The sequence below is a fragment of the Ailuropoda melanoleuca genome, chromosome 9, assembly GCF_002007445.2.
Source record: "Ailuropoda melanoleuca isolate Jingjing chromosome 9, ASM200744v2, whole genome shotgun sequence".
In the NCBI taxonomy this organism is placed as follows: domain Eukaryota; kingdom Metazoa; phylum Chordata; class Mammalia; order Carnivora; family Ursidae; genus Ailuropoda; species Ailuropoda melanoleuca.
The window spans coordinates 81712748-81721259 of NC_048226.1; the positions used below are offsets into that span (position 1 = coordinate 81712748).

An 8512-nucleotide genomic window follows, 5' to 3' on the forward strand; every position below is an offset into this window, starting at 1 on the left:
CATTGTTTGTCAACATTAGATATCAAATTTGTTGTTTTGTTTCTGGATGCAACACCATGCTTGGACTGCTCACAGAGAAAACCTACTTTGTAGGAGCTAGGCATACATTCAGTGAGGCTTCCGCAAGCCTCTCTCTCTCTCTAGGTGCCCCTTTGGTGTTCTCCTTTCATCCCGACACTCCACACATTTTTAAAGGACCTCTCATTTCTTTTCTTTTTTTTTTTTTTTAAAGATTTTATTTATTTATTTGACAGAGACAGAGATAGCCAGCGAGAGAGGGAACNTGGATGCAACACCATGCTTGGACTGCTCACAGAGAAAACCTACTTTGTAGGAGCTAGGCATACATTCAGTGAGGCTTCCGCAAGCCTCTCTCTCTCTCTAGGTGCCCCTTTGGTGTTCTCCTTTCATCCCGACACTCCACACATTTTTAAAGGACCTCTCATTTCTNACGCCGGGATCACGCCCTGAGCCGAAGGCAGACGCTTAACCGCTGTGCCACCCAGGCGCCCCAGGACCTCTCATTTCTAATATACTTTTGTACCTAAGTCTGCTTGGGCTGCTATCACAAAACACCATAGACTTGGCGGGGGTGGGGGGGTTAAACAACAGACATTCATTTTCACAGTTCTGGAGGCTAGAAGTCCAATATCAAGGTGCCCTCCAATTGGTTCCTAGTGAGAGATCTCTTCCTGGCTTGCAGATGGCCTTCTCACTGTTTCCTCACATGGCAATGAGAAAGATATCTCTCTCCCCTCCATCTTCCTCTTCTTATAAGGCCACTAATCCCATCATAAGGGTTCCACCCTCATGACCTCATCTAACCCTAAGTACTTCTCAAAGGCCCCATCTCCAATTGGCATCACATTGGGGGTTAGGGCTTCAATATATAACACAAAAATTCAGTCTATAACACTCTGTGAGAGCAGATAGCCTACATTGGGAGCTAATTCTGACCTTCAAGATTTGGGAAGTCCATTTGGTTCTACTCTATCTATTTTACTTTTACTTCTTCAGGAAGCACTTACTAATTATGTAAAAGACATGGTGCTAGAAACCAAAGGGGAAGACTAAGAAGACATGATCTTTGCTCTCAAAGAGCTCCATGGTCCAATTGAAAATCAGAGAAATGTGCAGTATAAACATGAAAAATATGAAATATATTTTTAGTTAAAGGAAGTCTATTTCAGTAACAGAGTTGTGAAATAAAAGTGTGCTATGAGAGGGTCAGGGGAAACAGAATAATATGATGGGTGAGAAATCAGGTTCTGGAATCACTTGGAAATGGGTTCACATCTTGGCTCTGCCATTTCCTTGCTATAATGATCTTGAAAAAATTAAACAGCCATTCAAAACTTGTTTCTCTAGCTGTAAAATGGGGCTGATAACATTACCTACCACATAGGTTTTTTATGATAATGCCTATAAAATTCTTAGCACAGTGAATGGCCTGGAGTAATCACTCAATAACTATTAATTTAAAAAGAAGTATGGGTGGAGGAATCATTTCCACATGGGACCTAGAGAGAGAGGAGAATACTTCCCAGAGGATGGTAGGATTTTTTCTGAATGTTAAATCCTGGCACTGGGTGAGGAATTCAGTGGGCTGTGAGGGGTAGGGGTAAGAGGCTAGGAAGCACATGAGTTTGGGGAAAGGTAAGTAGATGTGTCTGGGTAGAACAGAGGGTATGGTTAGGGAGACAGAGAAAGACCAGAAAAGTGAGTTGAACTTGGACACTGGGTGTCCTTAAAAGTCAGACCAAGAAGACTGGGTTTTGTCCCACATTCTACCTTATTCAATAAAATGGGGCACCTTGTCTTTAATTCTTACTAAAATTGTTTTAACTCAAAGTACATTCTCCTAATAAACTCAGATACAGTCATGAAAAAAAATCTGTTTTTCCCTTCATTCTGTTCAAAAGCAAATCCCAGTTTGATTTTATATTCAGAAGCTTGTTCAGCCCTAATGTAAAAAATACATAATGGGACTCAAGTGGTACAGAAAACTATTTCAAAGAAATTTTAATTTAAAAAAAGAAGTTTAATGAAGCCCCTTTTTAACCCTAAAGACACCAAAGGTAAGTGAATTCTTAGACTTTTCCCTACTTCCTCTCTAAGATAAAAGTTTTTCTAAAAGAGTAAATATGAACATTACGCTAATTTAATCTAATTGGTAAGGTCATTCAGAGCTGGTGAAACTTCTGAATTATTCAATATGTTTTAAGTTATCTTAATACTTTCTAGGACAATACAAATCATAGATTAACAAGGTGTTTGCCAGGTAGACATCTTAATGAACAGATAATCACTGGTAATTTTGCCTTAATAAGTTCTACGTAAATGCATTCTGTTAAAATGGCTTAAAGAAGGAATGGGAAAGTTCTTTTCCCTTTTAAACATAGTCATATATCCAATTAGTCAGTATTAGGCATGAAAATGAATGAGAGAGACTCCCTGCCTTCTGGTGGCTCACAGTCTAATGCAGGCAGATGATGACAATAATCTTCAGGACACTACTGTTGAAGTAAAACCAGAGTCTTATTGGAGCACCTAATGGACAGTCCCCTTGGTTCTTTGCATTATTCCTTTTTTAAATCAACCCCATTTTTAAGACTGGCAGAAAGTGATGCTACTATTCCATCTCACAAAAATTTAATTCCACTCTCATCAACTCCTAATGAGTGGATTCCAAACACATTACACTCCAAATACATTACACTCACCTTCTAAAATTTTATCAATAGAAACAATGTGTTTGCTCCAAACTTATTTCTTTGCCCTTTTCTTATTTGAAACCTCAACTCTGAAACTTTGGCAGGGGAAATGTGTCTGTTTATGTGTCACAAGGTTGAGAGCTTCTTGATGATGAGGTTTGCAGTTTTAGTCTTCTTTTATTCCCTAGACCCTAGAATAAATTAATAGAAAGTAAGAAAGGAAATGAGTAAGTGAATGAGTGAGTAAATAAGTGATGAATTAGTGAATGAATGAGTGAATAAGTCAGTGAGTGAATGAATGAGTAAGTGAATGAGTGAATGGGCGAGTGAGTAAGTGGATGAAATTTCCTCGACTAAATGACTGTAGCTTTGTCCAGAGAACAGTCACTTAGTTGAGGAAATTTCATCCAATAACATAACAATCATGACCATAAGAGATAACAATCATCGAGTGCTTGCCATGTGTTATGTTTTATTCTGAGCACTTGTGTTTGCTCATTTAATCTTCATTGTACAAAGGGCTGTCTTTATTTTACAAATAAGAAAAATGGGCACAGACAGGTTACAGTGTCAGGAGGGGGACCATATATGGGCGCTCTTCAGTTGAATAGAGTACATGGCCCCATAGGGGCTTTAGGGAAATTGCACATAAATTTGTATGTTAATTTTTTGCTTATTTTTCTGGGGAGAAGAACCATAGTTTATTTTGTGTATTTTCCTGGGGAGAAGGATCATACTGTGATATGCCTTCTCCCAAAAAGTTAAGATACTTTACACATTTCAATCTCAACTTAGAAATTACTGTTTAAGGAATGAAGTCATCACTACACCAAATTGACTATAAATCTAGCAATAATATTTTAAAATAAGGATTTCTTACACTCCAACTCAATTTCCTCCAGATTCTCTCTTAAAAATAAATGAACAAGCCAAAAGACCCTTAGAGAACCTAATTCCATCAAACTTCCCTAAATGTCCCATCCGATATTTCCATAAAAGGGAAGAACCAATAACAAAATCAGGAAAGCTCAACAGTGGCCATCTGTTTGCCATCCCAGCAGCATTTTCTCAGGTGTCCTTCATGTTTTGGTAGCTACTACAGATTTCCCCACCTGACTGGAAACCAGCTCTCCCCTCACTGTCCTAGCTCCCCTTCTGGCTCTGAATGTTCCTCTGTCGCCTTTGCTGGCTCCTCTTTGAATGGTGAGGAGCCCCCACATCTCATCCCTTCACGCGCTGCAATTCCTTTTCTCACATCTTGTCAGAGCTCTCATCCAGGCTCATCACTTCAGCACAAAACTCTAACCAAGCAACTCCCTCTAACCAAGCAAAAGGTCACTCAGGACCTTTTACTAAGGGTTGTTTACACACTGCTGACTGCACCCTGGACATTTACAATGGATGTCTAGTCCCACCTCCAATTCAAAAGATCTAAAACCTAACTGAGCCATCACTCCCATTAGATGAAATCCATTTATTGTCTTCTGGTTCCTCAATGATACCACCATCATGAAAACTGTTTGTGTTTAAAATTAAGAAACCACTTGGTGGTTTTTCGCTCTCGTTTTCCTATATCCGAGATCTATTTTTCATATCTGTCTCATCTGCCCTTTCTTTTCAATTCCTCCCGCCTCCATCCTAGCTCAGAACTTCCTCATTGTTTCTTCCTCTCCAAGTGCCTCTAGTCTCTTGGATTTGTAGGTTGTTTTCTCCTTGCTAGTACTCCCTATGCATCCTTTGGGACTCAGGTCCCATCTCTTCCATGAAGCCTTCTCTAAGAACTCTGCAATACCACTTTCCTTCACCAAGTGAACAAATGACTTACTTGACATTCACCCACTCACCATAAAAACGCAACAGAGTTTAAAAAAGGGTGGGATAATCGTGTATGACCCCTTATTTTACAGATGGGGAAACTGAATTCAGCAACAACAACAAAAAGTGGTCAGCGACTTGCCTAAGGTCATATCAGTGATCTAGGACAGAAAAGTTTTGGAACCAAGTACTCTACTCCCAGCTCAGGTTACAGTCTCCAAAACCAGGCTCTCAGCTGCTTAGAGAGTGAAAGCATGCCCTTTTACTTCTTTGCAGCCTCCTAAATGCCCAGCACAATATTCTGTACATAATAAATACTCAACTAATGAAAATAAGATGGAAGGATAAAGAGAGAGATGTCAAGAATGGGAGAGAGGATGAGAGAGAACAAAGAATGTCCAGCTGACCTGCAAAGCTAAGAAATCCACACTGATCCCCAGCTGGCTGAGCAGCCAGGACCCATTGCCCACACTTGTGCTCTCCTAAGAGGAGGAAAGCCAGCATCTGGATCACACCTGGAGACCACAAGAACACTGTGTTCCAGCCTCCAAGTTGCTGCCTGCCTTGACCCAGCACTGAGAGACTTTCCCAAACCTCTAGCTTGCTATGTGGTCGGTGACTCAAAACTGTTCCTGTTGTCCGAGGTATCATTTGTAAAGTGCTTTCTTGGAAGAGAAAATGTTTGGGACAGCTGGAAGGGGAGCTCCCTGTGCTAGAACCACAAGGAGCCTTGTGTGCCGTAGGAGAACACAGCCTTCTTATTCCCCTCCCTCTTCCCCTAAGCTGTGTTTATTTGAAGCTCCCACCGCCACCGTGGGGGTGCAAACCCAGGACTTCAGGCAGGGCCCTTGGAACCACCAGGGAGCGGGCCTGGCACTTAGTTGCAGGAACCGCAGTAGCCATGAGCACAGGCCTCAGGGCCCAGGAATCAGGGATTCTGGCCAGGACAGTGGGAGGCATTGGGAAAGAGTTGTTACTGTGTCTTTGGCAATCCTATAATTATTGTTTGCTGTTATGATTTCTGTCTCTATTGCCATTTCTCTTGGTAAATCTGTTCCCACTTGTGTCTTCTACACAGAGACCTTTGGAAAAAAAAGATTAGATAGCCAGGCTACTGGCTGGACTCCTCATAGGACCTAGGAGCGATGAGGGGTTTGTCTTCTCGCAGTAGCTCAGGAGAGGGCTGAAGAAAAGACAGATGCCTCTAGGGAAAGCTCGCATTCATCAGCAAGACAAAGACAGACAACAAGTGGGCTGTCCCTCCCTACCTTCTGCCCCTTTTCGCTCAACTAGCACCACCCAGGGAAATTACCACCATGATATCCTACAGGCGAAGAGGTGTCCAATGCTCTCCGAATCCTCCCCCACTAACATCTGCACAGTAGCTTCTGCTCAGTCAAGAATGAGGAGGATAGAATGGGGCCCAGAGTCTTACTCCCCCCCGCAAAAAGGCCCAAGCATTCCACCGCACACACCTTAGGACAAAAGGGTAAACCAACAAAGATGTCCGTGACTTACAAGAAGAAGCCAGACTATCCTTTCCCTGACAGAGTCTCACGCACATACACAAATCATGGCATAAATTTATCAAACCCTCACCTGGTCTCCTTGCTGGGGCGCTCTTCGTTTGCCAGCAGCAAACATTAGTGAGGCTGGGTTTTACTTTAATCTTTCCTTTTTTCTGTTCCCCCAAGAGAATCTCCAAAGGCAAGCAGGATTGAGGCTTTTCAGAGTTAGGAAAATTGCCTTAATAATGACCACAGTGTGCTTCAAGACTAGGAAGAGAGAAAGAAACATGGTTAGATCTACAAAGATGATCTGATTCCACAGTGGTGAGCAGATATTCAATTACAGCCATGCTCTGCCCCAGCTTTTCCTCGCCAATTTAAAGCAAAATTCTATTTTTCAATTCTTACCCTACCAGTGGCTGGTGAGACATTGTGTATTTATAAAAAAAAAAAAAAAAAGAGGACTCTCATTAAAGATAATTACTAGGTATTTGCAAACTTAACACCAATTTTTTTCCTATTGAGACTAATAATGCAATGAATATATCCTTACAAATAGCTTTCCTTTTAAGTTGAATCCATTCCTTGAAATAGTCCTAGGGTCAATATTTCTGGGTCAAAGAGTAGGAATGTTTCTATGGCTCCTGATACATATATGTAAAAAGAGATCTCACACTGCTTTCTGAAAGAATTGTACCAAATGATAGTACCACTGACTCCGTCTGAGCTTATTCATTTTTCTAGAAGGTCACCATCACTGGCCATTACCAGTTGGTGTTATACAGTACCTCAGTTGCAAGGTATGATTTTATATTCTTGTCTAATCTCTAGTGGGAACAGAATCCCCACCTTAACTGCTCTTCCTGCTCAAACCTATCTCTGGTTGTTTGCTCCATCATTTTTCCAAATGAGTTTTTGAGACAATTTTGGTAATTTCCAGGGCAAGAATCCTATAATTATTCTTATTGGAATTGTGTATCCATACATTAAAATTAAGATCCATGGATTAACTTTAAAAATAGACATATAGAAAACTTCTGTGTTCCCATTCAAAAATACCCACCATTTATGCTGCCCATTTTTTACCTACCACTCCCCCTTACCATGTTGACATGATAAGCCATGGTGACAGTTGTAAGAGTGTGACAGAGAAAGCCAGGGCTCTCCAATACATGTGTTTCTCCTCTCCTTTCTGGACCCTTCCAAGAAGACTCTACACTCCACTCTGTGCCCTTGCAGCTAGGGGCAGGCATGTGCTGGAGTTCTGAGCAGTGGAATATGGGAGAAAGTGTGTCCCACATGCAAGCCTGACCTCTAACACACTCACTTCCCCACTCTCCCAGCCAGATGCAGAGGATTGGGGGTGGACATCAGAAACCCTGGAAGTGGGCAGAACCACTGGGTAGAAGCCCAGTTCCCTAATTACCATGGAGAAGACCAACCTGCCAATACTCTGTTGGATCATGATATGCAGGAAATAAAATTTTTATTGTGTCAACGCAGCGAGATTTGGATCTTGTTTGGTAGCATCAAGTAACTTATTCTGATGCACTGGAGAGACTTCCCACCTTCCAAGCTGAAGACTCAAGTTTAAAGACTCAACTAGCCAGGGTTGTCCTGAGAAACAAAACCAATAGAACGTATATAGAAAGAACGAGATTTAAGGAACTGGCTGACACAGTTGTGGGTGCTGGCAAGTCCAAAATCTGTAGGCAGGCCAGCAAACTGGAAATTCAGGTAAAATTTGATACTGCAGTCTTAAGGCAGAATGTATCCTTCTTAGGGAAACTTCAATCTTTGCTCTAAGGCTTTCAACTGATTGAATGAAGCCCATCCAATTAGAGGGTAATCTTTGTTTCACTCAAAGTCTATTGATTATAAATGATAATCATATCTAAAATGCCTTTCACAGCAACTTCTAGACTGGCTAAACAACCAGGCAAATAATTTCTTGTTTGACTAAATAAGTAGGTGCTATAACCAAGCCAAGTTGGCATATAAAATTAGCCATCATAGGGACCAAGCAGTAATGTTTCAAAAAAAGAAATCAGAGGCATCATGGTGTCATAAAAACAATATGGAGTTTGGATACAGGCGGATCTATTTGAGTCACAAATTCTTATAATTACCATGTCTTGTTTTCTTTCTTTTTTTTAAGATTTATTCATTTATTTTAGAGAAAGAGAGAAAGGAGAGAGGCAAAGGGAGAGGGGGAGAGAGAGAATCTCAAGCAGACTCCCCAGTGAGAGCAGAGCCCAACATGGGGCTCAATCTCACAACCCTGAGATCATGACCTGAGCCAAAATCAAGAGTTTGACGCTTAATCAACTGANCGGATCTATTTGAGTCACAAATTCTTATAATTACCATGTCTTGTTTTCTTTCTTTTTTTTAAGATTTATTCATTTATTTTAGAGAAAGAGAGAAAGGAGAGAGGCAAAGGGAGAGGGGGAGAGAGAGAATCTCAAGCAGACT

General features: G+C 41.1%; 1 long non-coding RNA gene across 1 annotated transcript; it reads right to left on the reverse strand.

Annotated features, from left to right (window-relative positions):
* Positions 1–458: 458 nt before the first annotated feature.
* Positions 459–7571, reverse strand: LOC105241386. Its single transcript, XR_004627887.1, has 3 exons — positions 7480–7571; positions 6129–6304; positions 459–2905 (listed from the first exon to the last, which is right to left on the reverse strand). It is a non-coding gene; the product is annotated as an uncharacterized LOC105241386 (long non-coding RNA).
* Between the last annotated feature and the right edge of the window lie 941 nt (positions 7572–8512).